Below are 10843 nucleotides of genomic sequence, written 5' to 3' on the forward strand. Positions count from 1 at the left end.
CGAGTGGTTGCATCGCTAAAAAGCCACGATCACAGACGCAACCCAACCCACGATCCGCACAACCACATCGTCAGGGAGATCGTGTAGTTCATCCATTGCCGCCATCCCGCCCCTTAAATTTAGAACTCCGCCAAGGCTTTCTCATCCACAACAACCGAAATCGCCATTGCGCCGCCACCACTTCCCTCCCATTGATTGATCTCCACAGAAGGCAACAGTTCCTTCTCCAGGCGATGGGGTTCGTCGACGAGTTTAAGGAGGTGCAAGCCCATGGCAACACCATGTTGCATGTGATCCACTCAACAACTTGTAGCAGGCAGCAACCACCGTCGAGTAGTATGAGCGTTACCTCAAGATCCAGCGCCACAAAATCGTCAGAGTTGATGTGGAGTACACCAATGAGGATGACAAGAAGCAGAAATCCGCCCTCGTCCAGCTCTCCATCGGCAAGACTCAGCCGATGCTACTTTTCCAACTGAGTGAAGCTAACGACAGGTGCATGTTGTTTGCCAACTTCTTTGACGACCCCAGGTACATGTTTGTTGGATTCACATCGATGACGACATAGAGAAGATCGAGTGCGTCGGGCTAGAGATCTTCAACTTCGTCGAGATCTAGAAGGAATGGAGGGTGCCTGCAGCGATCAAGCCGCTAGACTTTCTTGCTGACGTCTCCGACATCCTTGTCGACGACTACTACAACGACATGAAGAAGAAGTTGACCGACGCAGAACATAGGCGCTGGGAGTGCATGCCCCTGTTCATGAGGCACATCGAGTATGCGGAAAAAGACGCTTACACCGCGTATGAGATATGGACTTGCATCACCATCACCCAGGACGGGCTTCGCCGCGCAAAGATGGAGAAGTCCAAGAAGCGCGCCAAGACCTGGGGAGACTACGTATGCTGGAGGTGATGGTGCTGGCCAAGAAAGTATCTTCAAGATTGCTCGAGTCATTTTAGATTTCTCATCAGATACTGGAGGTCAGTGATACGTCTCCAATGTATCTATAATTTTTGATTGCTCCATGCTATATTATCTACTATTTTGGACATTATTGGGCTTTATTATACACTTTTATATTATTTTTGGGACTAACCTATTAACCGGAGGCCCAGCCCAGAATTGTTGTTTTTTTGCCTATTTTAGGGTTTCGAAGAAAAGGAATATCAAACGAAGTCCAAATGGAATGAAACCTTCGGGAACGTGATTTTCTCACCGAACATGATCCAGGAGACTTGGACCCTACGTCAAGCAACCAATAGGGAGGCCACGAGGTAGGGGGCGCGCCTACCCCCCCCCCCCAGGCGCGCCCTCCACCCTCGTGGGCCCCCTGTTGCTCCACCGACGTACTTCTTCCTCCTATATATACCTACATACACCCAAACGATCAGATACGGAGCCAAAACCCTAATTCCACCGCCGTAACTTTCTATATCCACGAGATCCCATCTTGGGGCCTGCTCCGGAGCTCCGCCGGAGGGGGCATCGATCACGGAGGGCTTCTACATTGACAACATAGCCTCTCCGATGAAGTGTGAGTAGTTTACTTCAGACCTTCGGGTCCATAGTTATTAGCTAGATGGCTTGTTCTCTCTTTTCGGATCTCAATACAAAGTTCTCCCCCTCTCTTGTGGAGATCTATTTGATGTAATCTTCTTTTGCGGTGTGTTTGTTGAGACCGACGAATTGTGGGTTTATGATCAAGTTTAGCTATGAACAATATTTGAATCTTCTCTGGATTCTTTTATGTATGATTGGTTATCTTTGCAAGTCTCTTTGAATTATCAGTTTGGTTTGTCCTACTAGATTGATCTTTCTTGCAATGGGAGAAGTGCTTAGCTTTGGGTTCAATCTTGCGGTGTCCTTTACCAGTGGCAGTAGGGGCAGCAAGGCACATATTGTATTGTTGCCATCGAGGATAACAAGATGGGGTTTTTATCGTATTGCATGAATTTATCCCTCTACATCATGTCATCTTGCTTAAGGCGTTACTCTGTTCTTATGAACTTAATACTCTAGATGCATGCTGGATAGCGGTCGATGTGTGGAGTAATAGTAGTAGATGCAGGCAGGAGTCGGTCTACTTGTCTCGGACGTGTTGCCTATATACATGATCATACATAGATATTCTCATAACAATGCTCCATTTTGTCAATTGCTCAACAGTAATTTGTTCACCCACCGTAAAATACCTATGCTCTTGAGAGAAGCCACTAGTGAAACCTATGGCCCCCGGGTCTATCTTCATCATATTAATCTTCCAACACTTAGTTATTTTCATTTCCCTTTATTTTACTTTGTATCTTTATCATAAAAATACCAAAAATATTATCTTATCATATCTATCATATCTCACTCTCGTAAGTGACCGTGTAGGGATTGACAACCCCTTATCACGTTGGTTGCGAGGATTTATTTGTTTTGTGCAGGTGCGAGGGACTCGCGCGTAGCCTCCTACTGGATTGATACCTTGGTTCTCAAAAACTGAGGGAAATACTTACGCTACTTTGCTGCATCACCCTTTCCTCTTCAAGGGAAAACCAACGCACTTCTCAAGAGGTAGCAAGAAGGATTTCTGGCGCCGTTGCCGGGGAGGCTCACGCGAAGTCAAGTTAAAATTTTAACTCCTGTCAATGAGCCATTTCTGGCGCCGTTGCCGGGGAGGTCTACGCAAAAGTCAAACATACCAAGTACCCATCACAAACCCTTATCTCCCGCATTACATTATTTGCCATTTACCTCTCGTTTTCCTCTCCCCCACTTCACCCTTGCCGTTTTATTCGCCCTCTCTCTATATATCCTCCCTCTCTTTCTCTATTTGCCTCTTTTTGCATGTTTCTTGTTTGCTTGTGTGTTGGATTGCTTGCTTGTTACGATGGCTCAAGATAACACTAAATTATGTAACTTTACCAATACCAACAACAATGATTTTATTAGCACTCCGATTGCTCCTCTTACCGATGCTGAATCTTGTGAAATTAATGCTGCCTTGCTGAATCTTGTCATGAAAGATCCGTTTTCCGGCCTTCCTAGTGAATGTCGCTACTCATCTAAATAGCTTCGTTGATTTGTGTGATATGCAAAATAAGAAAGATGTGGATAATGATATTGTTAAATTGAAGCTATTTCTTTTCTCGCCTAGAGATCGTGCTAAAGCTTGGTTTTCGTCTTTGCCTAAAAATAGTATTGATTCTTGGAATAAGTGCAAAGATGCTTTTATCTCTAAGTATTTTCCTCCCGATAAGATCATCTCTCTTAGAAACGATATTATGAATTTTAAGCAACTTGATCATGAACATGTTGCACAAGCTTGGGAGAGGATGAAATTAATGATACGTAATTGCCCTACTCATGGTTTGAATTTGTGGATGATTATACAAAATTTTTATGCCGGATTGAATTTTTCTTCTAGAAATCTTTTAGATTCGGCCGCGGGAGGCACTTTTATGGAAATCACTTTAGGAGAAGCTACTAAACTCCTAGATAATATTATGGTTAATTATTCTCAATGGCACATTGAAAGATCTACTAATAAGAAAGTGCATGCGATAGAAGAAATTAATGTTTTGAGTGGAAAGATTGATGAACTTATGAAATTATTTGCTAATAAAAGTGTTTCTTCTGATCCTAATGATATGCCTTCGTCTGCTTTGATTGAGAATAATAATCTATGGATGTGAATTTTGTTGGTAGGAACAATTTTGGTAACAACGCGTATAGAGGAAACTTTAATCCTAGGCCTTATCCTAGCAATTCCTCTAATAATTATGGTAATTCCTACAACAATTCTTATGGAAATTATAATAAGATTCCCTCTGATTTTGAATCTAATATTAAAGAATTTATTACTTTGCAAAAGAATTTCAATGCTTTGATTGAATAAAAATTGCTTAAGATTAATGAGTTGGCTAGGAACGTTGATAGAATTTCTCTTGATGTTGATTCCTTGAAACTTAGATCTATTCCACCTAAGCATGATATCAATGAGTCTCTCAAAGCCATGAGAATTTCCATTGATGAGTGCAAAGAAAGAACCGCTAGGATGCGTGCTAAAAATGATTCCTTTATAAGAGCGTGTTCTTCTAGTTTCCATGATAATAAAGATGAAGATCTAAAAGTTATTGATGTGTCCCCTATTAAATCTTTGTTTTGCAATATGAATCTTTATAATGATGGGACTGAATATGATCCACCTTTACCTAGAAGGCGTTCCAAAAATTCGGAGTTTTTAGATCTTGATGCTAAATTTGATAATAGTGGGATTGAAGAGATCAAAACTCTAGATGTTAATGAACCTACTATTTTGGATTTCAAGGGATTTAATTATGATAATTGCTCTATGATAGATTGTATTTCCTTGTTGCAATCCATGCTAAATTCTCCTCATGCTTATAGCCAAAATAAAGCTTTTACCAAACATATCGTTGATGCTTTGATGCAATCTTATGAAGAAAAACTTGAGTTGGAAGTTTCTATCCCTAGAAAACTTTATGATGAGTGGGAACCTACTATTAAAATTAAAATTAAAGATCATGAATGCTATGCCTTGTGTGATTTGGGTGCTAGTGTTTCCACGATTCCAAAGACTTTGTGTGATTTGTTAGGTGTCCGTGATTTTGATGATTGCTCTCTAAACTTGCACCTTGCGGATTCCACTATTAAGAAACCTATGGGAATAATTAATGATGTTCTTATTGTTGCAAATAGGAATTATGTGCTCGTAGATTTTATCGTTCTTGACATAGATTGCAATCCTTCATGTCCTATTATTCTTGGTAGACCTTTCCTTAGAACGATTGGTGCAATTATTGATATGAAGGAAGGAAATATTAGATTCCAATTTCCGTTAAGGAAAGACATGGAACACTTTACTAGAAAGAAAATTAAATTACCTTATGAATCTATTATGAGAGCCACTTATCGATTGCCTACCAAGGATGGCAATACCTAGATCTATCCTTGTTTTTTATGCCTAGCTAGGGGCGTTAAACGATAGCGCTTGTTGGGAGGCAACCCAATTTTATTTTTATTCCTTGTTTTTTCTCCTGTTTAGTAATAAATAATTTATCTAGCCTCTGTTTTGGTTGTGTTTTTTGTGTTTAATTAGTGTTTGTGCCAAGTAGAACCGTTGGGAAGACTTGGGGAAAGTCTTGTTAATCCTGTTGTAAAAAACAGAAACTTTAGCGCTCACGAGAACTGCTGCCATTTTTTTGGAAAGTGATATTTAGTTAATTCTTTTTGAAGATGATTAATAGATAAATTCCTCACGTCCAGCAATTTATTTTAGAATTTTTGGGGTTCCAGATCTTGCACTAGCTACAGATTACTACAGACTGTTCTGTTTTTGACATATTCTGTTTTTTGTGTGTTGTTTGCTTATTTTGATGAATCTATGGCTAGTAAAATAGTTTATAAACCATAGAAAAGTTGGAATACAGTAGGTTTAACACCAATATAAATAAATAATGAGTTCATTATAGTACCTTGAAGTGATCTTTTGTTTTCTTTCGCTAACGGAGCTCACGAGATTTTCTACTTTAAGTTTTGTGTTGTGAAGTTTTCAAGTTTTGGGTAAAGATTTGATGGATTATGGAACAAGGAGTGGCAAGAGCCTAAGCTTGGGTATGCCCATGGCACCCCCAAGATAATCTAAGGACACCTAAAAGCCAAAGCTTGGGGATGCCCCGGAAGGCATCCCCTCTTTCGTCTACTTCTATCGGTAACTTTACTTGGAGCTATATTTTTATTCACCACATGATATGTGTTCTGCTTGAAGCGTCTTGTATGATTTGAGTATTTGCTTTTTAGTTTACCACAATATTCTTTGCTGTACACACCTTTTGAGAGAAACACACATGATTCGGAAATTATTAGAATACTCTATGTGCTTCACTTATATCTTTTGAGTTATATAGTTTTGCTCTAGTACTTCACTTATATGTTTTAGAGCATAGTGGTGGATTTGTTTTATAGAAACTATTGATCTCTCATGCTTCACTTAGATTATTTTGAGAGTCTTAAATAGCATGGTAATTTTCTTAAATAATCCTAATATGCTAGGTATACAAGATTAATAATAAAATTCTCTTATGAGTGTGTTGAATACTAAGAGAAGTTTGATGCTTGATGATTGTTTTGAGATATGGAGGTAGTGATATTAAAGTTGTGCTAGTTGAGTAGTTGTGAAATTGAGAAATACTTGTGTTGAAGTTTGCAAGTCCCGTAGCATGCACGTATGGTAAACATTATGTAACAAATTTGAAACATGAGGTGTTCTTTGATTGTCCTCCTTATGAGTGGCGGTCGGGGACGAGTGATGGTCTTTTCCTACCAATCTATCCCCCTAGGAGCATGCGCGTAGTGCTTGGTTTTTGATGACTTGTAGATTTTTGCAATAAGTATGTGAGTTCTTTATGACTAATGTTGAGTCCATGGATTATACGCACTCTCACCCTTCCATCATTGCTAGCCTCTTCGGTACCGTGCATTGCCCTTTCTCACATTGAGAGTTGGTGCAAACTTCGCCGGTGCATCCAAACCCCGTGATATGATACGCTCTTTCACACATAAACCTCCTTATATCTTCCTCAAAACAGCCACCATACCTACCTATTATGGCATTTCCATAGCCATTCCAAGATATATTGTCATGCAACTTTCCACCATCCTGTTTATCATGACACGTTCATCATTGTCATATTGCTTTGCATGATCATGTAGTTGACATCGTATTTGTGGAAAAGCCACCGTTCATAATTTTTTATACATGTCACACTTGATTCATTGCATATCCCGGTACCCTGCCGGAGGCATTCATATAGAGTCATACCTTATTCTAGTATCGAGTTGTAATCATTGAGTTGTAAATAGATAGAAGTGTGATGATCATCATTTAATAGAGCATTGTCCCAATAAAAAAAAGAGAAAGGCCAAAAAATGAAGGCCCAAAAAAAGAAAATAAAAAGGGACAATGCTACTATCCTTTTCCACACTTGTGCTTCAAAAGTAGAACCATGATCTTCATGATAGAGAGTCTCTCATTTTGTCACTTTCATATACTAGTGGGAATTTTTCATTATAGAACTTGGCTTGTATATTCCAACAATGGGCCTCCTCAAGTGCCCTAGGTCTTCGTGAGCAAGCAAGTTGGAGGCACACCCACTAGTTTCTTTTGTTGAGCTTTCATACATTTCTAGCTCTAGTGCATCCGTTGCATGGCAATCCCTACTCCTTGCATTAACATCAATCGATGGGCATCTCCATAGCCCATTGATTAGCCTCGTTGATGTGAGACTTTCTCCTTTTTTGTCTTCTCCACATAACCCCCATCATTATACTCCATTCCACCCATAGTGCTATATCCATGGCTCACGCTCATGTATTGCGTGAAGGTTTATTCGTTTGCGATTACTAAAGTATGAAAGAATTGCTTGGCTTGTCATCGGGGTTGTGCATGATGAGAGCATTCTTGTGTGATGAAAATGGAGCATGACTAAACTATATGATTTTGTAGGGATGAACTTTCTTTGGCCGTGTTCTTTTGAGAAGACATAATTGCTTAGTTAGTATGCTTGAAGTATTATTATTTCTATGTCAATATTGAACTTTTATCTTGAATCTTTCGGATCTGAATATTCATGCCACTATTAAGAAGAATTACATTGAAATTATGCCAAGTAGCATTCCACATCAAAAATTATGTTTTTATCATTTACCTACTCGAGGACGAGCAGGAATTAAGCTTGGGGATGCTTGATATGTCTCCAACGTATCTATAATTTTTTATTGCTCCATGCTATATTATCTACTATTTTGGACATTATTGGGCTTTATTATACACTTTTATATTATTTTTGGGACTAACCTATTAACCGGAGGCCCATCCCAGAATTGCTGTTTTTTTGCCTATTTTAGGGTTTCGAAGAAAAGGAATATCAAACGGAGTCCAAACGGAATGAAACCTTCGGGAACGTGATTTTTGAAACGAACATGATCCAGGAGACTTGGACCCTACGTCAAGCAACCAACATGGAGGCCACGAGGTAAGGGGGCGCGCCTACCCCCCCAGGCACGGCCTCCACCCTCGTGGCCCCCCTGTTGCTCCACCGACATACTTCTTCCTCCTATATATACCTACGTACCCCCAAACGATCAGATACGGAGCCAAAACCCTAATTCCACCGCCGTAACTTTCTGTATCCACGAGATCCCATCTTGGGGCCTGTTCCGGAGCTCCGTCGGAGGGGGCATCGATCATGGAGGGCTTCTACATCAACACCATAGCCTCTCCGATGAAGTGTGAGTAGTTTACCTCAGACCTTTGGGTCCATAGTTAGTAGCTAGATGGCTTCTTCTCTCTTTTTGGATCTCAATACAAAGTTCTCCCCCACTCTTGTGGAGATCTATTCGATGTAATCTTCTTTTGCGGTGTGTTTGTTGAGACCGATGAATTGTGGGTTCATGATCAAGTTTATCTATGAACAATATTTGAATCTTCTCTGAATTCTTTTATGTATGATTGGTTATCTTTGCAAGTCTCTTCGAATTATCAGTTTGGTTTGGCCTACTAGATTGATATTTCTTGCAATGGTCGAAGTCCTTAGCTTTGGGTTCAATCTTGCGGTGTCCTTTCCCAGTGACAGCAGGGGCAGCAAGGCACGTATTGTATTGTTGCCACCGAGGATAACAAGATGGTTTTTTTATCATATTGCATGAATTTATCTATGCTCTTGAGAGAAGCCACTAGTGAAACCTATGGCCCCCATGTATATCTTCATCATATTAATCTTCCAACACTTAGTTATTTTCATTGCCCTTTATTTTACTTTGTATCTTTATCATAAAAATACCAAAAATATTATCTTATCATATCTATCAGATCTCACTCTCGTAAGTGACCGTGTAGGGATTGACAACCCCTTATCGCGTTGGTTGCGAGGATTTATTTGTTTTGTGCAGGTGCGAGGGACTCACGCGTAGCCTCCTACTGGATTGATACCTTGGTTCTCAAAAACTGAGGGAAATACTTATGCTACTTTGCTGCATCACCCTTTCCTCTTCAAGGGAAAACCAACGCAGTGCTCAAGAGGTAGCAGTCAGCAGCAACAGCATCTGGGTTTCAGTGTAACCCAAAGCAGCTAAGCAGTGGGCAGTATCATGTGTTCACCACCAGTTTATGCAAAAGGGACCAGAAACTTTATAAGAGAGCGGTCAACGCTGTTGAGCCGGCGGTTCCTCGTTATCTGAGATGGTCTGAGCAGCCTATTCTGTGGAGTAGTGAGGATCACCCTCCCCGGGTTGACAATCCGGGTCATCTGGCTTTGGTGGTGGCGCCTCAGGTTGGTGGATATAAATTTACTAAAGTACTCATGGACGGAGGCAGTAGCATCAATATCCTCTATTATGAGACGTTCCATCGCATGGGGTTGACTGACAAAAGTCTTAAGACGTCCAACAGTGTTTTTCATGGAGTGGTGCCCGGTAAGTCGGCATACCCAGTGGGTAAGATTGAGCTAGAGGTAGCTTTTGGAGATGAGCATGATTCCAGGGCTGAGAAATTAACCTTTGAGGTGGTCAAAATCAAGAGACCGTATCACGCCCTATTTGGACGACCGGCTTATGCAAAATTCATGGCATGGCCGTGTTATGTTTATCTGCAGCTCAAGATGCCAGGTTATAAAGGTACTATCACAGTACATGGAAGTCGGAAGATAGCCTTAGAGTGTGAGGAAGGCGATGCCACTTACGCGGAATCTGTTTGCACGACGGAGGAGTTAAAGTTCTACAAAGACAATGTTGACCCGGCAGACATGACATCTTTGAAGAAGCCAACTACTGAACATGAGCCGGCGCTGAAGTTTAAGTCAGCTGACGATACCAAGATGATTGATTTTGTGCCTGGTGACTCATCCAAACAATTTATTATCAGTGCTAATTTGGATCCCAAATAGGAAGGCGTGCTCATCGAGTTCATCCGTGAGAACTGGGACATCTTTGCATGGAAGCCTTCTGACATGTCGGGTGTACCAAGAGAACTCGCTGAGCACACTCTCAATATTGATCCAAAGTTTAAGCCGGTCAGGCAGTTTCTTCGGCGGTTCAACGAGGAAAGGCCCAAGGCTATTGGAGAAGAGGTGGCCCGGATTTTGGCAGCCGGATTCATTATTGAAGTCTTTCATCCAGAGTGGTTGGCTAACCCGGTGCTCATGCTTAAAAAGAATGGCACCTGGCGTATGTGTGTGGATTACATGGACTTAAACAAAGCCTGTCCGGCTGATCCTTTTACTCTCCCTAGTATTGATCAAATAATTGATGCTACGACAGGTTGTGAGCGTTCGAGCTTTTTGGATGCTTACTCTGGTTACCATCAGATCAAGATGGCGGTTAAGGACCAGAAGAAGACAGCTTTCGTTACTCCATTTGGAGCCTTTTTCTATGTGTCCATGCCTTTTGGGCTTAAGAGTGCCCAGGCGACTTATCAGCGGTGTGTGCAGAACTGTCTTCACAACCAGATTGGGCGTAATGTTCATGCTTATGTGGACGATATAGTGGTGAAATCCAGAGAGAAGGAACTTTGGTAGATGATCTGAAGGAAACTTTTGATAACCTCCAGGTCTACAAGATGATGCTTAACCCAGTCAAGTGCGTTTTTGGAGTACCAACAGGCAAGCTTTTGGGTTTTTTGGTGTCTGACAAAGGCATTGAGGCTAACTCGGAGAAAATATAGGCGATTACGTCTTTGGCTAAGTCGGCGTGCATCAATGACGTTCAGCGGTTGGCGGGTCGTGTTGCGGCTTTAAGCCGTTTCATAAGCCGGTTAGGTGAGAAGGCTATGCCATTA

The 10843-nt window shown here is 41.1% G+C and overlaps 1 pseudogene; it reads left to right on the plus strand.

Annotated features, from left to right (window-relative positions):
* Positions 1–233: 233 nt before the first annotated feature.
* Positions 234–915, plus strand: LOC147965443 (uncharacterized; annotated as a pseudogene).
* The last annotated feature ends 9928 nt before the right edge of the window (positions 916–10843 follow it).

This window comes from Triticum urartu, chromosome 6A (genome assembly GCF_056163025.1).
Source record: "Triticum urartu cultivar PI428250 chromosome 6A, HENAU_Tu73, whole genome shotgun sequence".
Classification (NCBI taxonomy): Eukaryota; Viridiplantae; Streptophyta; class Magnoliopsida; order Poales; family Poaceae; genus Triticum; species Triticum urartu.